The sequence below is a fragment of the Kogia breviceps genome, chromosome 8 (assembly GCF_026419965.1).
Source record: "Kogia breviceps isolate mKogBre1 chromosome 8, mKogBre1 haplotype 1, whole genome shotgun sequence".
NCBI lineage: Eukaryota > Metazoa > Chordata > Mammalia > Artiodactyla > Physeteridae > Kogia > Kogia breviceps.
Window position 1 is genome coordinate 111,457,941 of NC_081317.1, and position 27,210 is coordinate 111,485,150.

Sequence of the window (27,210 nt, forward strand, 5' to 3'; positions counted from 1 at the left end):
GCAGTGGTCCCTGCACTGAAGAGGCTTCAGTGGCCTCTTGGGGGGGGGGGTCTTCCCAGGGGTCTCAGGAGCAGCACTGGTGAGCTGCACAGGTGTGCCTCTTGTGTGTCCTCTGAGCTCTCGGTGTGAGGCAAGGCAACGTGGAGGGGAGACAGGCTTTGGGAGGCAGAATCCGGGCTGTGGCCTTGCTAGGCGGTGTGTCAAGTGACTGGGCTTCTCTAAGCCTCAGTTTCATCTGAGAAACGGGGACAGTCTCCGCCTCACAAAGCGGATGTCAAGATGGGAAATAACATATGTCAAATGCCGACACAGTACACGGTAGATGGAAGTTGTCGGTGATGGTCATTATCACAGTCATGACGTCAGGGGCCCCACTCCGACGTCCCCGAGGATCGCAGCTGAGGTCGGGGCGTGTGCAATAGGGTCTCCTTCAGAGAGCGCACAGAACACTCCCTGTCGGTCCCGTTGGACGCCGTGCGGCTCCCGTCCCTCGCGCGGCGCAAGGACTCGACGGCGCTCTCCCTGTCGGGTCTGCCGTCAGCTCATCGCTGCTGTGGGTGGGGGAGAAGCGCGTACAGGCGATGAAGCTGAGGGGAGCCCAGCCTCCCTGCGGTACGAGCGAGAAACCCCTCCCGTGGGAACATCCTGCGTTGATTGGTCCAGTGCGGGATACATTCTAGAGTTTTCCTTTTTTCTTTTTTATTTTATTTTTTTGCGGTACACGGGCCTCTCACTGCTGTGGCCTCTCCCGTTGCGGAGCACAGGCTCCGGACGCGCAGGCTCAGCGGCCATGGCTCACGGGCCCAGCCGCTCCGCGACACGTGGGATCCTCCCGGACCGGGGCACGAACCCGCGTCCCCCGCATCGGGAGGAGGACTCTCAACCACTGCGCCACCAGGGAAGCCCTTTTTTCTTTTTTAAAACTGATTGACTGGCCGTGCTGCGCAGCCGCAGGATCTTAGTTCCCCAACCAGGGATCCAACCCAGGCCCCCCTGCAGGGGAAGCGTGGAGTCTTAACCACGGACCGCCAGGGAAGTCCCTAGAGTATTTTCCATAAAACATTCATTTTCTAGGCAACTTGATGTTCTGGAAAGAATGGGAGGGATTTATTTTGGTTTGTTTTTAAATTTTATTTATTTACTTTTGGCTGTGTTGGGTCTTCGTTTCTGTGCGAGGGGGTTTTCTCCAGTTGCGGCGAGCGGGGGCCGCTCTTCATCGCGGTGCGCGGGCCTCTCACTGTCGCGGCCTCTCTTGTTGAGGAGCACAGGCTCCAGACGCGCAGGCTCAGGAGTTGTGGCTCGCGGGCCCAGTTGCTCCGCGGCACGTGGGATCTTCCCGGACCAGGAGGGCTCGAACCCGTGTCCCCTGCATCGGCAGGCGGACTCCCAACCACTGCGCCACCAGGGAAGCCCAGCGTGTGAGTTTTGCAACCCACAAACCTGATGCCACTTCCAGGCTCTGCCACTCACTCCCTGTGCGAACTGGGACAGGTTAACTGATGTCTGTGAGCCTCGATTTCTTCTGCAAAACAATCAGAGTGGTTATCAGGGTGGAAGGGAGCACCCCAGGTACATTCGTCTGCTCAGCCTACTGCAACAGAGAACGACAACAGAAAGTCGTGTTCTCACAGTTCTGGAGGCTGGAGGTCTGAGATCAAGGCGTCCGCAGGGTTGGTTTCTTCTGAGGCCTCTCTCCTGGACGTGCAGATGGCCGCTGTCTCTCTCAGCCCTGTGCTGGTCCCTTCTCTGTGTTCCAATTTCACCTTCTTATAAGTATACAGGTCCGGTTGGGTTAGGGCCCACCCTCAAGGCCTGGCTTCATTTTAAGTTAATCACATCTTTAAGGGCTCTATCTCCAAACAGTCACATTCAGAAGTACTGGGGGGCTTCCCTGGTGGCGCAGTGGTTGGGGGTCCGCCTGCCGATGCGGGGGACGCGGGTTCGTGCCCCGGTCCGGGAGGATCCCATGTGCCGCGGAGCGGCTGGACCCGTGAGCCATGGCCGCTGAGCCTGCGCGTCTGGAGCCTGTGCTCCGCAACGGGAGAGGTCACGACAGTCAGAGGCCTGCGTACCGCAAGAAAAACAGAAGTACTGGGGATTAGGGCTTCAACATATGAATATTGGGCGGCGGGGGGAACACACGATTCAGCCCATAACACCAGGGAAAGCTTCTAGCCAAGTAGAGGCCTCCACAGATCCTCATCATTAGGAGACCCTGCCATTTCTTTCCCCAGCCTCTTTCTCCCTGCTCTTCATTCTGGAATGTTTTTGTGCTTTTGATAATTATGCAGGGGGTGATAGTAGTATTTTTCACAGAGCTTAACAGTAAAAGCTAATTAACGTCAAGAAGAGAGGAAATGTGAAAAGCCTGCTCAGCATTGCTTTACAGTCTATCCTCAGGGACTTCCCTTGGGCTAGTTTTACTAGTAGAGAAATTGTCTGCTGGTTCTGAATATGTGGAAATGTGTTACTCCCAGGTCAAAAACATGCTGTGGTTACAACCGACCTCTTGTACCTTTTGTGATGGGCTGTCTGCTGCGTAAATGAAGAAAGGGTATTTAGAGGATATTTCTACATCCACATTAGTGGAGCCTTTTGGGTGAGGTCTCTCTTAGTAGCATTTTTTTTTTTTTTTTTTTTTTTTGGCGGGATCCCCAACCAGGGATCGAACCCATGCCCCCTGCAGTGGAAGCGTGGAGTCCTAACCATTGGACCACCAGGGAAGTCCAGTAGCATTATTATTTATTTTTATTGTCCTTGAAAAAGTCTAAGTAATCTTAAAATTGAAAAGCACCTCCACGTGATTGAGGGCCTTGTACGTGCCAGGTACTGTCCTGGATGTTGGGAATCCAGAGAGGGTCTTGACAGGCTCTCTGCTCTCCCAGAGGTCAACTGTTTACAATAGCCCATACATCCACTGCCAAATGTTACAAGGCAGTAGTCCTTTCCATAGGTAACTTGAACCCTGGCTGGTGGTCACCGGCCTTGTGCCTCAACAGTGAGGGTGCTGGGATGCTTGCTACCTCGCCAGGCCTCCCTGACGTCTGAATACGGAGTTAGATCTCTGTCCTCCTTGCCCCCCCACAGGTTCAACTATCACCTTCTGCCCAGGTGAGGCTGCCACATCCTCTGATTTGGGCCAAATGGCCTCGATTCCAACAGCTCATGATCTTGGGATTCGGTTCCCAGACCTGACCTCATGCTGGTCGGATTTCTTACCATTTACCACTATCGCCCTGAAAGCATGGCCTGCAGAAGGGACCCAACCCAGAGCAGTGCAGCGCCTGGGGTGGGATGGGGGACAGCCCTCCCCACCAAGACCCAAGGGCCATTTTCTCCGCAAGCAGTGCGGTCACGGATGGTTTCTCGAAAGGCAAGAGTCTTTTTTCTCAAATTCCTAATGTTCAGACTCTTCATTAAATCACTTGACTTCTCCCTTCTCTGAATTAGGGTTGGGTTAGGGCTACCTAATCAAGTCACCTGTCTCTCATCCCCTTTATTGTTATGAATAATAATGTTCATTTATTTATAGTAATGTTGACCAGCTATGCTGTAACAAAGGCCTTGCCTTAAATATTTTATGGATTTCTAAAAGCCTGACCTGTGGTTTGAGCTGCAAAGAGGATGACAGGTATGCCTCTGTCTTTCCAGAACAGTCCCAGGTCGCTGAGAGCCCAAGGACAGGCCAGCCTCTTTTGCTCAACTGCAGTCACTGAAGCAAATTCTTATCTCTGGGTTCCAGGGGAAAGGGACTTTGGAATTCGCAAAGACAGATTTTAAAATATATGTTATACATACATAACAAGTAAATATAAGTGATAATAGTAGGGAATTCCCCGGCAATCCAGTAGTTACGACTCCGTACTTTCACTGCCCACGGCCTGGGTTCAATCCCTGATCAGAGAACTAAGATCCTGCAAGCAGCGAGGCATGGCCAAAAAAAAGAGATAATAATCGTCTACATGCACTTTCAGTGCACAATGTCATTCAGCCTTCACATCGACCCTGTAAGATCTTTTAACAGATTAGGAAACTGAGGCAGAACAGTGAGGTAACCTGTCCAAGGACCCAGAGCCAGTCAGCTCTAAAGCCGGGACGTGGAATCTGCTCATGTGGCCGCGACTCAGCAAATCAGTCAGGAGCAGTCACCAGCTCCAAGGGCCCTCCGAGAGCCAGGTGGCGGGCGAAGGTGGCGGGCAGAGAGCAGGGGGGCCCCCGAGCATGGCCCAACCGGCTGGTGGCATTTTACTGGGGAGCCAGATGAACCGTACTTCAACACACGCAAATACACACGTGTACACACACACCGCAAACACACACGTCACACCACATACACACACACACACGTGTCCGTGTCCGGCAAAGGAGGGGGAGAGAGAGAGCAGGACTGGGGTTCCGACTGAGGGAATCTGGGACAGCTTTACCAGAGTGACTTCTGAGTTGGACTTTGAAAGACAGTAGAGTCCGGACAGGAGGAAGGGACTAGGGGAGCAGAGACCCCAGATCCCTCCAGACAGGGCACAGCAGGAACACAGCTTCGGGCCGAGGGGCAAGGCAGGCACATCCTGAGGAGGGCGGGGTGTGGCCAGGGGCCTGGGGGAGAGGACTAAGCAGGGGCAGGACTGCGGTGATGGTAGACCCAGCACGGCCTCAGTTTCGAAGAATTGCTACGCGCGCTCTCTCCCTGTCCTGCCTTTGGAACTTGGAATTCGTCTGCGCACTGCCCTCTGCTTCCAATGGTCTCCCTCTCTTTCTTTCCACCTGAGTTCCAGGCTAAGAATAAACGCACTTCTTCCCTGAAGCGTTTATTGATCCCGTGGCGGGAAGGACCTCGCCCTCCTGAGCTACTGGAGCGAAGGCCTTGTGGTCATTCGGGGTTAAGTACACTGGGCGCCCTGGGAGGGAGGGAGGGTGCCCTGCTCACCTCTGTCCCTTTCCAGGAGCCCGTTTCTGGCCCCGCACGTGGTGCTTATCCCGGCCCCTCCTCTGAATGAGTCCGTGGACTTGCCCCGGGAGCCAATGAGCCCGTCTCCTCCGGGGGCACACGGAGCTGAGCCGGACCCCTGTCCAGTCTGGACCCTCACACGGTTTGCGTTCCTCTTTCCCAGCAAACGTGCCAGGCACAGAGGGAGGACGCCCTCCTGCCGGCAGGATCTCTTGCAGGAGCCCCTCTGGGCCTACAAAGTTCGCTGGCATTTTATTGTTTCTGTTGGACAGTTCGAACCCAGGACACCTGCCCTTCATTACACAGATGCAGCAGAATTTCGGCAGCGCGCCTCTGTGGGCCCCCTTCCTGCCCCAGGGGAAGGACGGAGGGGCTCCAAGCCACTCTCTGGTGTGCTGCCCCAGAGTCTGGCGGCAGGTCCCGGGCACCCATCAAGGTTCACCCTGTGGCCCAGGGAGAGTCCGGAGGCCAGGAAATAAAGGGAACACAAAGCCATTTGGTCTCCGTCTCTTGCTGCCCAGAAACTTGCTTCTCACTGTGACGGGAGGTGTGGAGGTGAGGCCTCACCCAGGGAGGCCAGTTGTGCCGGGCTCACTGCCGAGTCCAGAGTCCCCCACGGCCCCAGGCGCTGCACAGCAAGGGCAAGGTGCACGTGCCTAACCTCGCACATCAGAGGCCCCCTCACGCCTGCTTTGCCTCTCTCCCCTCTGAGCTTCACGCGCTTTGGTGAAGACGAAAGGAGGAAGGGTTAAAGGCCTGCATTTCCCTCTGCGCTTCGCCATCCCAAGCCTTCATTCCTCTTCTCTATCCTAGCAAAGCTGAAAGGGCTCCTTTGTCAGCCTTAGTGCACTTCCCAGCGGCACGTGGGGGCCACCGTCCGCTGGCCACATCTGTATCCTTCTGGCTGTATCTTATCTTTCTCCCGGATACACTGAGCAGCTGTGCACATTGTTCACTGCACATTCACAGGCACGAGGAGGTGAATGCACAAAGGTACATAGCCACGTCGTGGGCCCCCTTCTGCATTTCATACACTGTCTTTTTGTGTGTGTGTGCGTGTATGTGTGTGTGCGTATGTGTGTGTGCGTGTGTGTGTGTGTGTGTGTGGTACGCGGGCCTCTTACTGCTGTGGCCTCTCCCGCTGCGGAGCACAGGCTCCGGACGCACAGGCTCAGCGGCCATGGCTCACGGGCCCAGTCGCTCCGCGGCATGTGGGATCTTCCCGGACCGGGGCACGAACCCGCGTCCCCTGCATCGGCAGGCGGACTCTCAACCACCGCACCACCAGGGAAGCCCTCATACACTGTCTTTGTCACGTCAGAGTCCATCAGAGGCTTCTCTGAGCTGGCGGCTCTGGGGTCCTTTTCCTGTTTTTGAGAAGAGTCTGGCTCAGAGAACTATTTCTCTATTAGAAGAAAAAACAATTCAGGGATTATGACAAAGTGGTAACTAATACTTGGCCTCAGTGTTGGGGAGAAACTAAGAGGGTGGTGAGGAGCTGGGAGAAAATAGAGCATGTAAGCCGTAAAGAAAGGGATAACTTCAACTCAGTTCTGGGAGATTCTGGCCATAGAAGTGAGTAGGTCTCATCGCCCACACAGAGAAAGTCATCAGAGTGATGGAGGCGTTCTTTCGGGCAGCAGACTGCAGTTCTGAAGGCTGTCTGGCCAGGCAGCACCTATGGGACCCGCGAGATTTTCCTCTTATGATGGCACCATCCTCCCTGCTTTGGTTCCATAACGTCCTTTTTCTTTCTTCTTCAATTTATTTTACTGAAGTAGAGTTGATTTACAATGTTGTGTTAATTTCTGCTGTACAGCAAAGTGATTCAGTTGTACATGTATATATATTCTTTTTCAGATTCTTTTCCATTATGGTTTATCCCAGGTTATTGAATATAGTTCCCTGTGCTCTACAGTAGGACCTTGTTGTTCATAATTTCGTTTTATTTTTTAATTTTTAAAAAATCTTAACCATTTTTAAAAGTTGAAGTATACTTGCAATGTGGTAGTTTCAGGTGTACAGCAAAGTGATTCCGTTACACATATATATATCATAATTTCTTGATGAACACGTTTTTGTCCTCACAGCAAGGCTGGGACATTTGATTTCAGGGATGAGTCTGTCTGGGGACTTCCCTGGTGGTCCAGTGGTTAAGGCTCTGTGCTTCCAACACAGGGGGTGTGGGTTGGATCCCTGGCGGGGGAGCTAAGATCCCACATGCCATGCAGTGCAGTCAAAAAAAAAAAAGAATGAAGAAAAAAAAGGAATGAGTCAGTGTGGATGCAGTGGCTCCCTCACGAGTCGAGTCCTCAAGCAGTGAGCTAGTTCTTGGTGGTAAAGAGGACGAGGGAGGACCAGGAGGGTGTGTCCTCGGGGAATCCCATGAAGAATGCACTCCAAGGAGCTCTGCACAATCGCTCGCTGCACAGACCTGCCGGGTGGGGGTCCCTGGTGGGCCAGAGAGTAGCGTTCAGGAGCAGTTCAGGGAGGGCCGGGGTGTGAGGGGAGCGGTCCCCAGGAGTGAGTGGGAATTTGTGGGTGAGGATAAACAGCTGTCCAGAGGTGTCCCCTGCGGGCCCCGGACGCTGGGGCTGATCTCCAGAGTACGCTGGACTCTCCCCCAGGGGAAGTGTCTCCCCTGAGCTCCGGGGCTGCTGGTGCAGCCATCCTGTCAGGCAGGCGCTGGGGCCGGGGTTCTGGTGAGAGCCAGGGGTGGTAAGGGCTGCGAAATGAGGCCAGGTCCCCGCTATGGGCTGAACTGTGCCCCTTCCCAGTTTCATCGGTTGAAGCCCCCGTATCGCAGAGTGTGACCGTATTTGGAGATAAGGTCTTCAAAGGGGTGGCTGAGTTAGCATGAGGCCTTTAGGGTGGGGGCCCTCATCCAGTCTCACTGCTGTCCTTATAAGAAGAAAAAAGCGTAGAGACCAGGGCAGAGGACACAGAGGGGAAAAGACTACATGAGCACACAGTGAGAAGAAGACTGTGATACTGTGATATATAAAAAATATATATTTGGTCACCCAGATGACCAAAATATATTCCTCATATATATGTGGTCTCTGTCCGCAGTTCCTGACTCACAGCTCCCCAAACCCTCGGAACTTCCTAAGGGTTGAGAGTGATAAATGTGAATGAGGTGACTTTTGGATCCCACCTAAGGATGGGGGCTGGTTGCCAGGGAGACCAACCAAGTGACTAGAGGGTTGGAACTTTCAGTCTTGCCCCCAACCCCTGGGGAGGTGTGTTGCGCTGGAGGTCGGTCCGTTGCCATCACCAATGATTTAATCAACCATGCCTATGTAATGAAGTATCCAAACAACCCAAAGGGATGGAATTTGGAAAGCTTCTGGCTTGGTGAACACGAGGAAATTCAGGGAGAGCCGTGTGCCTGGAGAGGGCATGGAAGTTCCCCCATCTCTTCCCACACACCTTGCCCTGTGCACCTCTTCCACCCGGCTGCTCTTGAGTTACATGCTTTTGTAATAAGCCACTCATCCAGTAAGTAAAATGTTTCTCTGAGTTCTGTGAGCTGCTCTAGCAAATTAACTGTGTCTGAAGTGGGGGAGAGGGCCAGTCTTGTAGGACTGAATCCTTAACCTGTGGGATCTGATGCTCTCTCTGGGTAGACATGTTAGAATTGAGTTGAATTGTAGGATACCCTGGTGGTGTCTGAGGATTGTTTGTTGGTATGGGGGACCACCGCCCCCCCCAATTAGAACTGGGTTCAGGAACCTAATTTAGTGACCATCCATAAGCCAAGGAGAGAGGCCTCAGAAGAAACCAACATTTCTGACACCTTGATCTCAGAGTTCCAGGCTCCAGAACTGTGAAAAAAATTAATTTCTATTGTTTAAGTCAAGAAACTGAGGGTGGCTTCCAGCCAAAAGCCAGCTAGGAACTAAGGCCCTCATCAGTCGAACAGCCCCAAAGGAACTGAATCCTGCTGACAACCACAGAACTGAGTTTAGAAGTGGATCCTCCCTGAGCTGAGCCTTCAGACAAGACCTCAACCTTGGCCAACTACAGTCTTGTGAGAGACGCTGAGCACAGGACAGAAAAGCTGTGTCCAGATTCCAGACCCACAGCAGCTGTGTGATAGTAGACGTGTTTTAAGGAATGGTGTGCTAATGTTACTTGACAGTAGGTAAATGACACGATCCTGAAATAGCTCTTTGAGATGGAGGCTGGAGTTTATTCTGGGCCCAGTTAACATTGGCCTGAGGTAGACTCCTCGACTGTACCTGGAAACTGGAGTCTCCTGGGATGAATTCACCTCTCCACTGACTCTCAAATTCCTCATTGATGAAATGAGACGTTTGGACAGATTTCCAAGGTCTCTTCTGGTGCCAACTTTCTACGATATGATTAAGAGGCCACAGCCAGCACACTTGGGTTGGTTGGCTTGTGGCAGCCCATTGACACCTTGTTTAAAAGCCAGTGTCTGGCATTTCAGAGTTTTGCAGAAGGCAGCCAGAGTGGGTCAAATAGTACCTCCTCAAATTCATGTCCTTCCAGAACCTCAGAGTGTGACCTTATTTGGAAGGAGGGTCTTTGCAGATGTAATTAGGTTGAGATCCTACTGGATTAGGGTTGGCATCCCCAAATCCAATGACTGGTGTCCTTATAAGAAGAAGAAGGGAATTCCCTGGTGGTCCAGTAGTTAGGACTCGGAGCTTTCACTGCTGTGGGGCTGGGTTCGATCCCTGGTCGGAGACCTAAGATCCCAGAAGCCACACCACACAGCCAGGAAAAAAAAAAAAAGAAGAAGAAGAAGAGGACACACAGAGACACACTGAGAAGAAGGGGGTATGCAGATATGATGACAGAGGCAGAGATGAGAGTCATCAGCTACAAGCTGAGGAATCCAAGGCTGCCAGGAATCACCAGAAGCTACGAGAGAAACAAGGAAGGATTCTTTCCTAGATCCTTTGATGGGAGCATGGTCCCGCTGACACCTTGATTTTGGACTTGTGATCTCCAGAACTGTGAATGAATACATTTCTACTGTTTTCAGTCCAGTGTGTGGTAATTTGATATGGCAGCCCTAGGAGACTCATACAACAAACAGCATATATATTTTCTTTTAAATTTATGTATACTACACAGAAGTCATTGATGTTCTTGGAATTTTCATGAAGTATAGATATTCTACTATGTGGCCATGAAGGAGGATGATTTTGAAGATTTTTAGGTACTATTATTATAAACGGTTTTCCAAATTAAGAACAGAAAGCAGAATTACATACAGTGTGATTATGACCGGGTAAAAAGGAGACCCACTGCAGAGGGAAAGCTGAAATAGTAGGACTGTGGAAGATTTTCTCCCTTTTAATTTTTCAAAATTCTTTAATATGTTTATATTCACTTCTGTGGAAAATATTATAGGAAAACTGCATAAAAGGAATCCAGATTTTAAGAGAGTATGTGACACACGTAGGTGATGGAACATGATAATGACGTGAGTCTGTGACCCCACTACCCACTCAGGAAGAACGGTGTTAGCCATGAAAGTGTATCACCTGTGTACTTTTCCCCTATCTGTCCCCTCCCTCCCAGAGGTAATAAATATTCAAAGTTGAACTTATAGCACTATTTTACCTTTTTAAAAATAGCATCGCGGGCTTCCCTGGTGGCGCAGTGGTTGAGAGTCCGCCTGCCGATGCAGGGGACACGGGTTCGTGCCCCGGTCCGGGAAGATCCCACGTGCCGCGGAGCGGCTGGGCCCGTGAGCCGTGGCCGCTGCGCCTGCGCGTCCGGAGCCTGCGCTCCGCAACGGGAGAGGCCACAACAGTGAGAGGCCCGCGTACCGAAAAAAAAAAAAAAAAAAGTATTGCTATGAATTGTGAATCTGTAAATGGTAACTGTTCAGTCCTATTTATTTTGAGGTTTATTAGAATGGTGTACATCCTAGTTTTGTGACATGCTTTTTTGGTTCAATGTTATATGTCTAACATTGATCCATATTGATGTGTATAGCTGTTCTTCACTCAGTTTCGTTGCTGTATAGCCTGCTTTTCAAATGTATTCATTTATGGCTTTGTCCAGGTATTTGGGAATAAAGGAATAGAGGTGGGGAAAAAGGAAAATCAGATTTTGAGACAAAATTTTCAGAGAGCCAAACTCCGCACACAGGGACCTGTGGCACGATTTGACCAAGTCATGATTGTTTTCTTCCTTCTTTCCCTCCCGGTTTGCGTATTTCCTCGCCTGCTGCCAGGACATGATTTCAGAGGGTTGCGTGCTTACCGGACCTGAGCCTGCCCAGCCCGGCTCCCATTTCAGGAAGACCCGAGGGCAGAGTCCCTGGACGGCTCGGGGCAGGGCGCCGGACCTCAGAGCGCAGCGAAACTGCTGCTTTCTTAGGAAGTGGTTAGGAAGGGTCTTTTATTTTTGGCATTTTTGCTTCCTCTCTGCATCTTTGGCCCATGCAGTGACCTCAGCGTCTCCTGACTGTGGAGTCACATGCCTTTCTCTACCTTGGAGTCTGAGCTTTATAAAGCCCCAACCCTTTGGCAATAGGTAACGTGTGGGCCTGACGTCAGCAGTGGGGACAAGTCTCTCCACCACTCTCTATCCATCCATGTGAGCGCAGCGACTCCCGGGGCGCCCCGATTTGAGCCTCCCTGGAGGAACCCACAGCGCACACTGTCCTGAGACAGCCCCTGACCCGCTAATGACAGCCCGCACGTGCTGCTTTGGTTTACAAAGCCTCTCCAGACACACTCCCATATGATTCCTGCAGCAACCCTGCGGGCCGGCACTCCAAGTCCATTTGACGGAGGGGATGGTCCACTGCCAAGGGGGACAACAGGCTGGGAAAGGTGTGGTCAGAGAAGACGCTGGCATTTGTTTATTAAGACTCTTCCCTGGGCCTTGCCCTGCACTGGCTGCTCTGTACACGCTTGACCCTTTAAACAAACTTGTGAGGCAAGTAGTATTTTCATGCTATTTTTTAAAAAAGACAACGGTTACGTTCCTCCTTCCACCCCCTAAATTCATATGTGGAAGTCCTTACCCCCAGTGGATGGTATTAGGTGGTGGGGTCTTTGGGAGATAATTAAGTTTATATAAAATTATGAGATTGAGGGCTCCATGATGGGATGCGTGTCCTCACAGCAGAAAGATCAGAGCTCTCTCTCCAGCACGTGAGGACACAGGGACAAGGCAGCTCTCACCCAGACACTGGATCTGCTGGCACCTTGGTCTTGGGTTTCCAGCCTCCAGAAATGTGAGAAGTAAATGGTGGGTAAGCTACCCAATCTATGGTATCCTTGTTATTGATTCTGAATTGACTAGGACAATAACCAGTCTCGAAGTGTAGAGTGACACAGAAACCAGGGGAAGAGCGGGAACTGAAACGCAGCCCTGGGTCTCAGGTTTTGTGCCTTGGCTCATCGCTAACTACATTACGAGCAACGGACCCCACCAAAACTAGTACAGGCATACTTCAGGGCACTGTGGGTTTGGTTCCAGGACACCACAGTAGAGCGAATACTGCAAGAAAGCGAGTCACGTGAATTTGTTTCCCGGTGCATATAAAAGTTATGTTTATGCTATACTGCAGTCTGTTATGTGTGCAACAGCATTAAGTCTAAAACAATGTACAGGGAGTTCCCTGGCAGTCCAGTGGTGAGGACTCTCTGCGCTCTCGCTGCCGGGGCCCTGAGTTCAATCCCTGGTTGGGGAACCAAGATCCCACGAGCCATGCGGCTCAGCCAGAAGAGAAAATAATAATGATAAAATAAAACAATGTACATACCCTAACTGGAAAATACTTTCTTGCTCAAAAATGCTAACCCTCATCTGAGCCTTCAGTAAATCACAGTCTTTTTGCTGGTGGAGGGTCTCGCCTCGATGTTGAAGGCTGCTGACTGATCAGGGTGGTGGCTGCTGAAGGCTGGGTGGCCGTGACAATTGCTTAAAATAAGACCACAGTGAAGTGTGTCTCATCCATTGCCTCTTCCTTTCATGAACGATTTCTCTGGAGCAGGCAATGCTGTTTGATAGCATTTTACCCAAAGTAGGACCTCGTTCAAAATGGGAGTCAATCCTCTCAAACCCTGCCACTGCTTTATCAACTAAGTTTATGTAATAGCCTAAATCCTCTGTTGTCATTTCAACAATCTTCACAGATTCCATCTCAAGAAACCACTTTCTTTGCTCATCCATAAGAAGCAAATCCTCGGGGCTTCCCTGGTGGCGCAGTGGTTGAGAATCTGCCTGCCAATGCAGGGGACACGGGTTCGATCCCTGGTCCGGGAAGATCCCACATGCCGTAGAGCAGCTAAGCCCATGCGCCACAACTACTGAGCCTGTGTGCCACAACTACTGAAGCCCGTGCGCCTAGAGCCTGTGCTCTCTAACAAGAGAAGCCACCACAATGAGAAGCCCGCGCACTGCAATGAAGAGTAGCCCCTGCTCGCTGCAACTGGAGAAAGCCCATGTGCACAGCAACAAAGACCCAACTCAGCCAAAAATAAATAATTTTTTTAAAAAAAGCAAATCCTCACCCATGAGGGTGATGATTTCATGAGATTGTAGCAATTTCATTATCATGAGATTGTAGCAATTTAGTCACATCCTTAGGCTGCACTTCTAATTCTAGTTCTCCTATGGTTTCCACCACATCTGCAGTGACTTCCTCCACTGAAGTCTTGAACCCCTCCAAGTCACCCATGAAGGCTGGACTCAGCTTCTTCCACAATCCTGTTCATGTTGATATTTGGACCTCTTCCCATGAATCATGGGTGTTCTTAATGGTATCTAGAATGGTGAATCCTTTCCAGAAGGTTTTCAACAGACTTTGCCCAGGTCCATCAGAGGAATCTCCATCTATGGCGGCTATAGCCTTACGAAATGTATTTCTTAAATAGTAAGACTTGAAAGTCAAAAGGACTCCTTAATCCATAGTCTGCAGGCATTATGTTAACAGGCATAAAAGCAACATTAATGTTACTGTACGTCTCCATCAGATGATGGGTGACCAGGTACACTGTCAATGAGCAGTAATAGTTTGAAAGGACTCTTTTATTCTGAACAGTAGGTCTCAACATGAGCTTAAAATAGTCAGTAAACTATGCTGTAAACAGATGTCATGTCATCCAGGCCTTGTCGTTCCATTTATAGAGCACAGGCAGAGTAGATCTAGCATAATTCTTAAGGGTCCTAGGAATTTGGGAATGGTAAGTGAGCACTGGTTTCAACTTAAAGTCACCAGCTGCATTAGCCTAACAAGAGAGTCTGCCTGTCCTTAGAATCTTTGACGCCAGGCATTGACTTCTCCTCTCTAGCTATGAAATTCCTAGGTGGCATCTTCTTCCAATACAAGGCACTTCGTCTACACTGAAAATCTGTTCTTTAGTGTAGCTGTTATGGATTCCAAGCTTGCAATGCATTTAGGCCCCTAATGGACAATGACGGAAGGGAAACTGCCCTGCCCTGGGAGTGGCTCCTGGCCCAAACTGGGTGCCCTACTGGGTCTTAGATCACGATACCTGACCAGGTCCCTGTGTCCCAGGAACGAACACAGGATTTTCTAATTGATCCCTACAAGGAGGGGGAGCCAGTGCCACAGCTTCCTGGGCCCCCGTGTCGGGAATTGGGGCTGGATGGGAACGTGAGGTACTGGGAGTTGGCACAGCAGCTGGGACAGCCAGCTTGGCCAGAGGTTGGAGCACCATATCCTAAACCTTGTTCCCCATCTTTTCCTCCTGTATGACAGATTTTCCCTTGGGTTTCTCTTACCATAAGGTGACAACTGTCTGACTTTTTCCCACCCTGGTATAAGAGCACAAATGCTTTCACATAGAGGATTTCATCATTCGTCCCCGTGTCTTCACAGAATAGCTACAGAGCCACTCAAAGGCCACCGTGAAACCGTAAACAGCAATTGATCCTCTCTAACGATTCATTAAAAGAACGCCTTTTTGCCTCGGCATCAACCAACTGGGCTGAATTCTGGGATGGGGCTTTTGGTGATTTTAGGAACCAAGTGGAAACTTTCTCTTTTCCCTGGGAATGTCCCACTTTTGGACAAGAGCAGACAGGTTTTTTGGTTCTTTTCCTCAATTTGACATCAGTCCGTAAATGGAGAAATGGTACCAAAACAAAATGAAATGAGAAACCCAAAGAAGAAACAGAAAGCCCTAAATAAACCCTCAAGTTTTGTCTCGGGGTTTTACACATCACAAGAACCATCCACCCAACCCCCATGCGATGTGACCCCTTGGCCAGGCCAATGATACAGGAGACCATAAACGATGTAATTAACACAGCAAGGGTGACAGTACATGGTGCCCAGGGTCCCAAGATAACCCTGCCTAAGCCACTGCTGGAGATCCTAACAGGTACTGTAGTCACACATTGTTACAATAAAATATCATCTTCCTGTCAGTCACGGGTTCATAGCGGTAATCAGACCACTTATCCAAAATGCACCCCAGAGGACTTTCTTTAGGGATAGTTGAAACATTCCCCAATTTTTAAAGACAGAAATACCAGACAAACAAAACACAAATGGCACACACAAATGCTAGCATCCAAAGAAACAAACGAGCTGATTCACAGATCAGGTACGAGTCTAGCAACTAATTCCTCTCTCCAGCAGGGTACCTCACTCAAATACAAAGCAAATTGGCTTATTCTGGAGAAAAAAAGCCCAGGACAGAGGAAATAAAATTTCTGGCTGTACACCAGAGGGACTTACCCTACTGTACTGAGCCTGTCAGCTCCCAGATGTCGATTCCCTGCTCCATTTGCCAAGGGGCAGCCAGTGCTGCTTCAGGGAATTTTGAAGGAACGAGTCTCAGGGCAAGTGGTCCCAGCAGCTGCCCGGGCCTTACCAGAAAATTCCCCAATCTGGGGCCTGCGGGCCACAAGCAGCAAGGCTCCTGGCTGGCTTCAGAAGATGGTAGACTTGTGTCCCAAGGGGCCATCTTCCCCTAGTTAGAATTCAGACTTCTTTTATACTGAAAGGGGTGGGAGTAAAGTCCTGGTTCCGTCAGCCTCCAGAGGGGATAGGTTAATTTCTTCCTCCCTGCAGCCATTCACAGGTGGGCCTGGTCAGGATGTTTCCTGGGAGCTAAAACACAGGTATTTTAGCTGAATGCTCACTCCGTGGGGGGCAGGGTTCCCAGAGATGGGCCATTATGTATCATTTAAGCTTCTTGGAAACATCCTTTCAGTGATTAACTTGTAATAGAATACAAAGGGTCTTCCTTATGACGTAGCCACCTTCGTGAATTATCTGAGCTGGGTCTCTTGGGCTCTACAGCTTCTCCGTCAGCACTTGCTGTTTCACTCCGCACTTTTACATGGGGGAGACGGCTCCTTTCCTTCAACCTCGTGAACCCGACTCGGCTAGCTTCACTTTTCTTCGGCAGCTTCCTCATCTCTCAGCCTTCAAAGAAATGAAGAGAGTCAGGGCCTCGCTCTGGATTAGGCTTTGGGTTAAGGGAATGTTGTGGCTGGTTTGATCTTCTATCCAGAGCACTAAACGCTCTCCGTATCACCAATAAGGGTGATGAGTTTCAGCACATGCCTACATTGGGACTTCCCTGGCGGTCCAGTGCTTAAGGCTCCACACTTCCAACGCAGGGGGCAGAGGTTCCATCCCTGGTTGGGGAACATACTTCCATCCCCCCAAAGTCTCCTTGTGCCCCTTTGTAATTCACCCCTACTTTCACCCCTGTCCCCAGGCCACCACCGAAAAGCTGTTTGTTAGTGCGTGTTTTCATTTTTGAGAATTTTACATTACTGGAGCCACACAGTGCATATTCTCTTTTATGTCTGGCTCTTTGCGTTCAACATAATGATTTTGAAAATCAGCCATGTTATTATGTGTATCGACAGTTTGTTCCTTTCTAAAAAAAAATTTTTTTTAGGCCTTCCCTGGTGGCGCAGTGATTGAGAGTCGCAGGGGACACGGGTTCGTGCCCCGGTCCGGGAAGATCCCACGTGCCGCGGAGCGGCTGGGCCCGTGAGCCATGGCCGCTGAGCCTGCGCGTCCGGAGCCTGTGCTCCGCAACGGGAGGGGCTACAGCAGTGAGAGGCCCGCGTACCGAAAAAAAAAAAATTTTTTTTATTGAGGTATAGTTGTTTTACAATGTTGTGTTAGTTTCTACTGTACAGTGGAGTTCCCTGTGAGTTTGTTCCTTTTTAAAAATTAAATATTAACAGCTTTATTGAGGTACAATTGGCATACAATAAACTGCATGTATTTAACGTATACTTTGATAAATTTTGACCCATGAATATGCACAATGAAACCATCATATTAACCAAAATACTGAAAACATCCATCACTCCTCAAAGTTTTCTTGTGCCCCTGAGTAATCCCGCCCTGCTGCTTTTCTCTGTCCACCGGCCCCGGCCCCAGGCAACCACTGATTTGGCTCTAACTATGGATTCAACTACATTTTCTAGAATTTTATATACGTGGAATCATATAGTATGGGCTTCTTTTTGTCTGGCTTCTTTTTTTAAGAAAATAAATTTATTTATTTTTGGCTGCGCTGGGTCTTCGTTGCTGCACGCAGGCTTTCTCTAGTTGCGGTGTGCAAGCTTCTCATTGTGGTGGCTTCTCTTGTTGCGGAGCACGGGCTCAGTAGTGTGGCTCACAGACTTAGTTGCTCCGGGGCATGTGGGATCTTCCCAGACCAGGGCTCGAACCCGTGTCCCCTGCATTGGCCGGCGGATTCTTAACCACTGCACCACCAGGGAAGTCCCTTGTCTGGCTTCTTGTATGTAGATTCGTGTCTGTAGGTACATGCTCACTTCTTTTTTTATTACTGAATAGTATTCCATTGAATAGACCACAGTTTGTTTTATTCACTCACCATGGATGGAAGTTTGGGTTGTTTCGATTTCTTGGCTATTATAAAGAAAGCTGCAATGAACACTTGAGTGCAAGTCTTTGTGTGAATAAGTATTTTAATTCCTGCTGAGTAAATACCTAAAAGCGGAATGGCTAGATCATCTGTAGGTGTATGCTGAATTTTTCAAGCAACTGTCAAACTGTTTTTCTAAGTGGTTATACCTTTTTACACTCCCACCAGCAATGTATGAGTTCCAGCTCCTCCACACCCTCACCAGCACCTGCTGTGATCATCCTTTAGTGTAACAGTCCAGTGAGTAGGCAGTTGTATCTTATCATGGTTTTAATTTGCTGATGACGAGTGATGTTAAACACTTTTTCATGTTCTTATTGACCATTCATATACCTTCTTTTGTGAAATGTTTATTCAAGCCTTTTGCCCATTTTTGAAATTGGGCCATCTGCCTTCTTCTGAGTGAGTGAAATGCAAAGTCCAGAGAGTGCTACAAACCTGTAAATTACTTGCACAGGAATAGGGCGCCCTGCCTAGTTTTCCTTCTGACTTTTATAGCTTGCTGCCCACATCACGTGGTGGTGGTGGTAGAGGGTAACTATAAGGGCCTGGGCAAATGCAGCCAGCAGGGTCACATGCAGAGGACGGGGGTGGGGTGAGGTTGGCGGGCATCTTATGCCATCATAAGCTCTGAAAGAGGGTCCATGTATCTGGAAAGGTCACTGCGTCTGGGCACCCCTTCCCACTTTTTTGATCCCAGCCCCTATATGGCTCCAGGTTGAAATCCCCTCAAACTACGGACATACAGATTTAGCAGGAAATGTGGCTGCAAAGTGCAAACAACAGAGCTTAATCTTATCTCCAAACGGATGTCTGTGTAAAGCCGAAGCAGCCAGGATGTGGGTTTTGGTGGTCTCTGCACTGCTGCCTCAGGGAGGTTTTGTGGATCACAGGGCAATGATTTGCCAGTAATGATGACTGGGGTGAGGATATGAATAATTTTTTACACTTACTGAGCACACAACAATTTAAAAAGTCTGTCCTTGCCTAGTGTCCTTTCTCCCTTTGAGATGGGCAGGGCATTGGTCAGTGTGCCCATTTTACAGGGAAACTGACTGAGGGTCTGACAGGCTGGGAGTGATGGAGGAAGGACTCCTCCTCCAGCCCAGAGAGACCTGGTGGAGTCATTCCCAGGGCAGCCTCTGCATCACATGGCTGCGACCTCCCACACAGTTTACCTGCTTCAGGTGTACCTTATCTTCTCTCTTTTCCCTGTGGATCCCGCCTTCCCATTTTTATTTATTGAACAAACATACACTGTTCACCGAACAAAGAACGAAATGAGAAACAAGTGTACTTACTGGACTCCGGAGCCAGAGAAACCCGAGTAAATCCCATAATCTCAAGAGACCACTTTGCCCGAGACTCGCAAACGGGCCGCCGCCGTTCGTGCCCTCTCGTCGCATGTAGATTGGACACACCCTCTTCTGGAGCCTCACGCTGAAGCCAGCCAAGAGCTGGCGTCCTGGGTTTGTATTAGTTTCGAATTCAGCCTGCGGGTGGGTCAGTGGAACCCCGCGAGCCTCGGTCTTGCCGGCGACGCTCCAGGATCCACGCCCAGCCGCAGGCCACCTTTCCGGCCGCTGCGTGCCCGCGGCATCCTCCGTTACTGCCGACAGCGCCACCCAGCGGCTCACCTGGGAACAGCCGCCACCGCCCGGAGACAGGGAGGGGGCCTCTGGGCGCGGAGCGGTGAGAAGAGCCCCGCTTTGGTCCCGATCCGCTGGGTCAGATGGAAACCACCCCAGGCCGGGGGGGGGGGGGGGCTTCTCCCCGTGGAGGACGGACGGCGACACACAAGCCAGCTAGGGCCACCTCCGTTGCTTCTGCTGTCGTGACTTAAGGTTTTCCCCTTTTCCCGTCCCCGGAGTGGGCTCTGTGTGTGCCCAGGGCTGCGACCTGGGGGGGGCCCTGTGCTGAGTCTGTCGGGGGGGCCTCCCGTCCGCACCTGCTGCATCTTCACAGATGCACGCGGCGCGCGGGTTTCTGTCTTCGCCTTCCCCGCAGGCCTCCTGGGAATTCCTGTACCCTCCTGTTCCTCTCCTTCCTTCCTCTTTTTCATTAAACGCCTCCGTTTTCTGGACACGCAGGTGTCTGCCACTGAACGACGCAAGGCGTGCAGTCAAGGGACTTGGGATCCAGACACAGCTGTGCCCCATGTGAGCATCTTGTCCTAGGGCACATGGGGCAGGAGAGGCTCACGGTCGAAAACAGAGCTTCCTTGATTGGCTCGCACCCTCCAAGCTCTGCTGTGGAGCCCCCTGAGCCTGTAGGTCGGGGGACAAAAGCCCCTGCGCCCCCGCAATCCCAGACCCCATCTTCTGGCTCGGACTACTCCTCCAGCCTCACCTCCCAGGCAGGTGGCCTTGCTGTTCCCCCAGAACATTCCCATAATTTCCCATTAGTGTCTCCCCCTGGAAGGCAGCTCAGCTCCCTTGGCCTGAAATCTGCACAACCACACAGGCTCTGCTTGCTCCCTGAGCCTTCACAGACATCTGACAAGAGTCTCTGCCACCCGAGCTCCAGGACCAAAAGCTCATATTGGACATGTGGACATGGTTTGTTAATTATCTTAATGTTTTTCTAATTAGAAGGGTGATATGTGTGCTGTTCTGTATAAAACATTTAAAGAGAAAGTAAGAATCACCCATTAAACTACTACCCTGATATAACTACTATTAATTTTAATTAGTACATTCCTCTAGACTTATAATTTTTTTCTGTGAAAGTACATGTATTTTACAAACATAAGATCATACCTATGAACCATCTTTTTTTTTTTTAAATTTATTTGGTTGCATCAGGTCTTAGTTGCAGCAGGTGGGCTCCTTAATTGCAGCTCGCCAGCTCCTTCGTTGCGGCGTGCAAACACTTAGTTGTGGCATGCATGTGGGATCTAGTTCCCTGACCAGCGATCAAACCTGGGCCCCCTGCATTGGGAGCATGGACTCTTATCCACTGCGCCACCAGGGAAGTCCCTTAACCATCATTTGATGTGCAAAAGTTATGCTTCTGAAAAAAAAATTATGCTTCTGAAGCTAGTTATTGAGCTTCCAGAAAGCACGAACTCCACCTCACCCTTCAAAGCCCAGCCCATGTCACTCCTGTCTGAAGGACTCTGATTCGCACAGGCAACGTTAACTGCTTTCTCATCTGGCTGTTGAGGACAGCTTGACCATACTTTTATTTCCATACTTATTATCTTGCATTTGGCTATTGGTTTAGGCAACTGATTTCCCCACTTGACTGGAACTCTTTGAGGCTGTGACCCTGTCTGATAGATTTCTGTATTCCTACCTATAAAGAGAGATTATTCTGATACTTGTGAAAATGGTAAGAAAAACTAATACAACATTGTAAATCAACTATACTTCAATTTAAAAAAATGAAAATGAAAAGAAATGGTAGGGCTTCCCTGGTGGCGCAGTGGTTGAGAATCCGCCTGCCGATGCAGGAGACACGGGTTCGTGCCCTGGTCCGGGAAGATCCCACATGCCGCGGAGCAACTAAGCCCGTGAGCCATGGCCGCTGAGCCTGCGCGTCCGGAGCCTGTGCTCTGCAACGGGAGAGGCCACAACAGTGAGAGGCCCGCGTACCGCAAAAAAAAAAGAAATGGTAAAAGAGACTTTATTCAATACTATTGCAAAGGGGGTTATGACTCTGGCAGTAGGAGTGAGAGATGGAGTTCAACTCCTACTACAACAAGGACAAGTTGGGGGGAATCCACACTTCCACTGCAGGGGGCACAGGTTCTATCCCTGGTCGGGAACTAAGATCCTGCAAGCCATGCAGCATGGACAAAAAAAAAAAAAAAAAAAAGGCAAGCAGGGATTTCTAGTCAAGGAGCAGAGTGGGGGAAATGGCTGGAAAATTACTAAGAGGAAATGTCAAGGGTAGGGGAGAGTCTTGCTAAACTGATCTAACAGGATTCTTGCTAAAGACAGGACAAGGACTTAGATAGCAAGGGTGGGGCATGGGGAACTTGATCAGATACGCAGGGTGATCAGTCATCAAGGGTGGGGGGAATTCTTGCTAAACTGAGTCAAGCGGCCTGGGGACAGGATGGGGCCAAGGTCGAGACACAGTTGAGAAGAGGGCTCAGAGGAGCATGACTGTCATGTTCGGTCAAGGACAGAGTCTTGGTCACAAAACACATCCACAGAGTATGTATGTACTGAAGTAAATATCATGCACATAATTAAAAATAAGCCACTGAATTTTTAAACTACCCTCTAAGAGCAAAACTTATAATTTCCTCTCCGGAGTTTGTAAACTTGAAAAGAAGGAGTTTGGCAACAGGCATCACATCACCCTTGATGCCAGAAGCCCTCTGTAGGACCCAGGAGCTTTATGAAGACAGGGGACCCCCAGCCTGGCTTCTATCCTGGTATCTCATACCCCCCCCAACTCCATTATTTATTCAAGAAACATTTATTGAACGCTCATTATGTGACAAATACTATTGTAAGTACAGAGAATATAACAGTGATTAAAACAGATCCCTGCCAGACTTTCCTGGTGGCACAGTGGTTAAAAATCCGCCTGCCATGGCTTCCCTGGTGGCACAGTGGTTGAGAGTCCGCCTGCCAATGCAGGGGACACGGGTTCGTGCCCCGGTCCGGGAGGATCCCACATGCTATGGAGCGTCTGGGCCCGTGAGCCATGGCCGCTGCGCCTGCGCGTCCGGAGCCTGTGCTCCGCAACGGGAGAGGCCACAACAGTGAGAGGCCCGCATATGGCCAAAAAAAAAAAAATCTGCCTGCCAATGCAGGGCACATGGGTTCGATCCCTGGTCTGGGAAGATCCCACATGCTGTGGAGCAACTAAGCCCGTGAGCCACAACTACTGAGCTCACGTGCCACAACTACTGAAGCCCGTGTGCCTGGAGCCCATGCTCAGCAACAAGAGAAGCCACTGCAACGAGAAGCCCGTGCACCGCAAGGAAGAGTAGCCCCTGCTCGCCACAACTAGAGAAAGCCCGCACGCAGCAACAAAGACCCAACTCAGCCAAAAAATAAAAATAAAAAAATTAATAAACAAAACGGATCCTTGCCTTCTTTGGGGCTTACATTTTACTGGAGGGTAACAGACAATAAGCCAAATAAACAAGTAAAATATATACTATATCAAATGGAGAAAAACAAAGCAAGGAAGGGACAGTCTCATCCCTAGACTGGGCTAGAAGGACCCCTGCCCTAAGCTCCACACTTTAGAGGCCTGCCCAGCCTCCTCCAGGGGGAGGAGCTTGCCAAGCCAAGGAGATGCACCCCTGGGAGCCTGAACCCCCTTTTCAGACCACACCCTGGTTACCCAGAATCTCAAAAGTTCCTGCTCAAATGGCACAGAGTCCACATCCAGGGCTTGTATGGATCTCCCTGAGGTCTGATCTTAGTGGGTAGAATGGAACACAGGTGTGTGTACCCCTAAGCCTGCGTTGTGATCAGGAGGTGGCTGCTTGCTGGGGACACAGCTGGGATGCTCACATGTGTGGGTGAAGATCTTGAGGGGCCAGGTGGAAATGGGGGTGGGAAGAGAAAGGAGGGGCTATATTTTTGGGACCACCATTTTACTCTTGCTGCAGGCTCCACAGATATTAGGGTCAGGCCCAGGAAGATAAGGATAGGGACTTTTTTTTTGTGGGGGGAGCATCACTGCAATTTTAGATCAGATGTCAGGAAGGCATCACAGAGAAGGTGATATTTTACTAAAGACCTGAGGAAGATGAGGGAAGGAGTGATGTGAATATCTGTGGAAGAGCATTCCAGGCAGAGGAAAAAGCAAGTGCAAAGGCCCTGTGGCGGGCGTGTACCTGGCATGTTCAGGAAAAGACATCTCAGCCCACGGGGACCTGCCACATTTGTGTTTGTGCAAAACATAAGAGGCTGCCCATAAATGTCATATATATATGACATATATATATATATATATATATATATAGGCTGTGCTGCACAGCATGTGGGGTCCTAGCTTCCCAACCAGGGGTCAAACCCATGCTCCCTGCAGTGGAAATGTGGCGTCTTAACCACTGGACCACCAGGGAAGTCCCCATAAATGTTATATCGAGTAGATGAAGGGGTCAGGGTCTTCCTTCCCTGTCCTACACCAAAGAGTGTTCCTGGGCCAGCTCTGCTGTCATTCTGATGACCAGGGACTGCTACTCTTCAGGCCAGGATTTCCCCAAACCTGCTGTTTTCAAGTTTGTTTTTCCAGTTCCCTTGAGACTCTCTCCTTATCACCCCCACCTTCCTGTTTTCCTCTCCCACCCACACCCTTGATCTCCCCACATGTCTGCCTGTCCTCAGGGACACCCGGGTGTCGGATGTGGCTGCAGACACAGGGGTGAGATGGGGGGTGCAGAGGGGAGGCCGTGCCGAGGAAGGAAAGACTCAGAGGTCGCTGGACCTGGTCTCAGCCAAGGGGAACGGGGGAACGTGTGTGGGTACTGACGCAGATAAGAGGAAAAGGAGAAAAAAAAAGCCTATCTGGGGGGACCAATCCTGAGCGTTTCACCTGACAGGGAGCCTGGGTCTCAGATTTTCAGCTGGTGGCGTCTCAGCGTTGCTGCCCCTGGTCTGAGCGTCCTCCATCCTTGTCGTTGGAGAGGGCCGTGGTCCCTGGTGGGGGGGGACGGGGGGTGGCCCCCTTTCAGAGACTGGGCCAGCTCCATTCCTGGGCCCTCCCCCATCTCCTGTGGCACAGACCAGTCCCCTCACAGGCCCTTGCCACCCTCCTGGGCCCGGGCAGTGCTGCCTGTCCTCCTCTTCTGGCTGGCGAGGTGGTGGGACACCCTCCCCCGTGCTCTAGAGACCCTGCGCTTCTTCGCCTGGTTGCCCTGACCACTGTGCCCGGCCCTGTGAGCTGTGTCTTCCCTTGGTGGCAGACGCCTGACACGGGGCCAGACACCCAGTGGACATCCAGAGTGTCAGTTCAGCGAATGAACGGGTAGGACGTGAACCCCGAAACAGGCTCCCGGGGCAGTTCAGTACGTCTAAGGGTGGAGCGGGTGCCATGAGAGGGGACACTTACTGCGTTGAAAATGGGGATGGGACTCGGATTCGGCCAGCATCCTCCATGCAGCCTCTGGAGGTCCCTGGAGGGTCGTGCCGACCGCCTGGGTTGGCAGGGAGGAGCTGGGGAACAGAAGGGGAACATAACCCGTGTTATAAAATGCTTTAGCTACAAGGAGCTCAAATGTACCATCTAGCAGGAGGTCCTCCCCTGGGAGGTGGGTGGGACAAGGATCACAACACAGATGGAGAAATGGAGGCTCAGAGAGGTGACCTGACTTGCTCAAGGTACCCTTGTATCTAAAGGCAGCGTCAGCCCTCACACCCCGACTGACCTCTTGATTGCAGCCTTCTGAGAGAAGCTGAAGCAGAGGACTCAGGTCAGCCGTTCCTGGACTTCAATGTACAGACACTGTGAGATAATAAATACATACCGTTTTTTTTTAAAGTCCCTAAGATTGTGATTATTTGTTACGTGGCAATAGGTAGCAAACACTGATGTACATCAAATAACATGAAAAACTTTGGGAATCATATTATCCAGTTAAGTTAAAGATTAATATACACTACTTTTAGTTTTAAACATCTTGAATGAAGTCACAAAAACTGTCCTTTCAAAGATGTACATATGGGCTTCCCTGGTGGCGCAGTGGTTGAGAATCCGCCTGCCGATGCAGGGGACACAGGTTCGTGCCCCGGTCCGGGAGGATCCCACATGCCACGGAGCGGCTGGGCCCGTGAGCCATGGCCGCTGAGCCTGCGCGTCTGGAGCCTGTGCTCCGCAACGGGAGAGGCCACAACAGTGAGAGGCCCGCATACGGCAAAAAAAAAAAAAAAAAAAAAAAAGATGTACATAGTTAACTGTCTTTAAATAGTCCTCTGAGACAGACAGAATGTTCTTTGGTTGAAGGAAACCACTGTTCATTAAACGAATGTTAAATAAGTTCAACACATCAGGCCATGGCAAGTTATTGATAAGTTATTTGGGCCAAATACACCCTCCCACCCGCCCCACCCTGGGAAAACAACAAATTCTGGAATGAAAAAAAAGTCTTAAAAGCATTTAAGTATGGATACAACAGCAACAAATTATCAGGTCAAAACTGAAGTATAAACAAGTACCTAGAGATGTAACCAGAATCTGGAAACCACTTTTGCCTTGAGGGCTTTTGCTGATCCTGGCAAATCTGGACTTTCCTTTGACAGCCTCATGGGTTGGATAATAGAGGACAGAAATAAAAGTCCAAGCCCATGTAAGTTGGAAAGTCTAATAGAAAATTTCTCCCACAATATGCTGGCATCGTAAAGGACTACATCCCTAGAGTAAGGGTGAACTTGATGTACAGCCATCCTACTGTTAGAAATTGCATTCCCATTGTCTGGGTGGTCCAAGGAACCTCAAGCTTTAAACTTAGTTTAAGGCAGCTCTGGAGGTGCATACCCCCTACATACATGACAGAAGCAAGCAAAATCCTCTTTGGAGAATGGTAGTTTGACCCCAGATCTTAAATTATTGCTATAAATACTTTTTCAAGTATAATGAGCAGCTCACAATAGAAGATAAACTGGAACCAAAAGGAAACAAGGTACCATGAGGAGAACCAGCATAAAGAACAGATAATAGAAACAGATATACAAATATGTTGCTCTCCTCTCTGTCTGAATATTCCAAGTACATCCCCACAAAAAGTATACTAAATACGCTTAAAGAAATAAAAGAGAAGCTTGAAAATATCTGCAGGAAATTTTCCAAAGTGACGTAACATATCTTAAAAGGAACCAAACAGAACGTTTATGAATGAAACATACAATAACCAAAAATTAAAAGTTCAGTGGCTGGAAATAACAGTCCATTAGACACAACTAAGTAGAAGAATAGGAAATTAGCCAGAAGAAATCATCTGGAATGCAACACAGGGAGACCAAACAACGGAAAATGGAGAAGAAAGGGTGAGCGATATAGAAGATAGAGTAAGAGGGTCTAACATATGTATAGTTGGAGTCTCATAAGGAGACGAGAGAATAGAAGAGAGACAATCTTTGAAGAAATAATAGTTAAGGAATTCACAGAACTGATGAGAGATCCCAATCTACAGTTTCAAGTGTAACAGAATAAATCCCTAGGTGGATAAAGAAAACATATATCCACACTAGACACATCTTACTAAAACTGCAGAAAACCAGAGACAAAGAAAAAAAATCTTAAAAGTCACCAGAGGGAGAAAAAACAGAGATGATCACACCAGTAATAATGGAATCTAGGAGGTAATCCAATATTTTCAAGGTGCTGAAATAAAATAACTGCCAATCTAGAATTCTATACAGTACAAATTTTTTTAGGAATAAGAGCAAAATTAAGACATTTTCA

General features: G+C 49.7%; 1 protein-coding gene across 4 annotated transcripts in view; it reads right to left on the reverse strand.

Moving 5' to 3' along the window:
* The window catches only part of CTSB (cathepsin B), a 67,105-nt gene that overhangs the window by 30,146 nt on the left and 9,749 nt on the right, over positions 1–27,210 (reverse strand). The window contains exons 2-4 of one of the 4 annotated variants that reach the window (XM_067040022.1): positions 24,862–24,965; positions 24,346–24,449; positions 15,654–16,346 (exon numbers count right to left, since the gene is read on the reverse strand). The gene's annotated coding sequence lies outside the window, so the exon portion shown is untranslated. Of the gene's footprint in view, positions 1–15,653; positions 16,347–19,136; positions 19,425–24,345; positions 24,450–24,861; positions 24,966–25,177; positions 25,255–27,210 lie in introns of those variants that run through there. The other 3 variants (XM_067040023.1, XM_067040024.1, XM_067040021.1) reach the window with 3 other exon arrangements.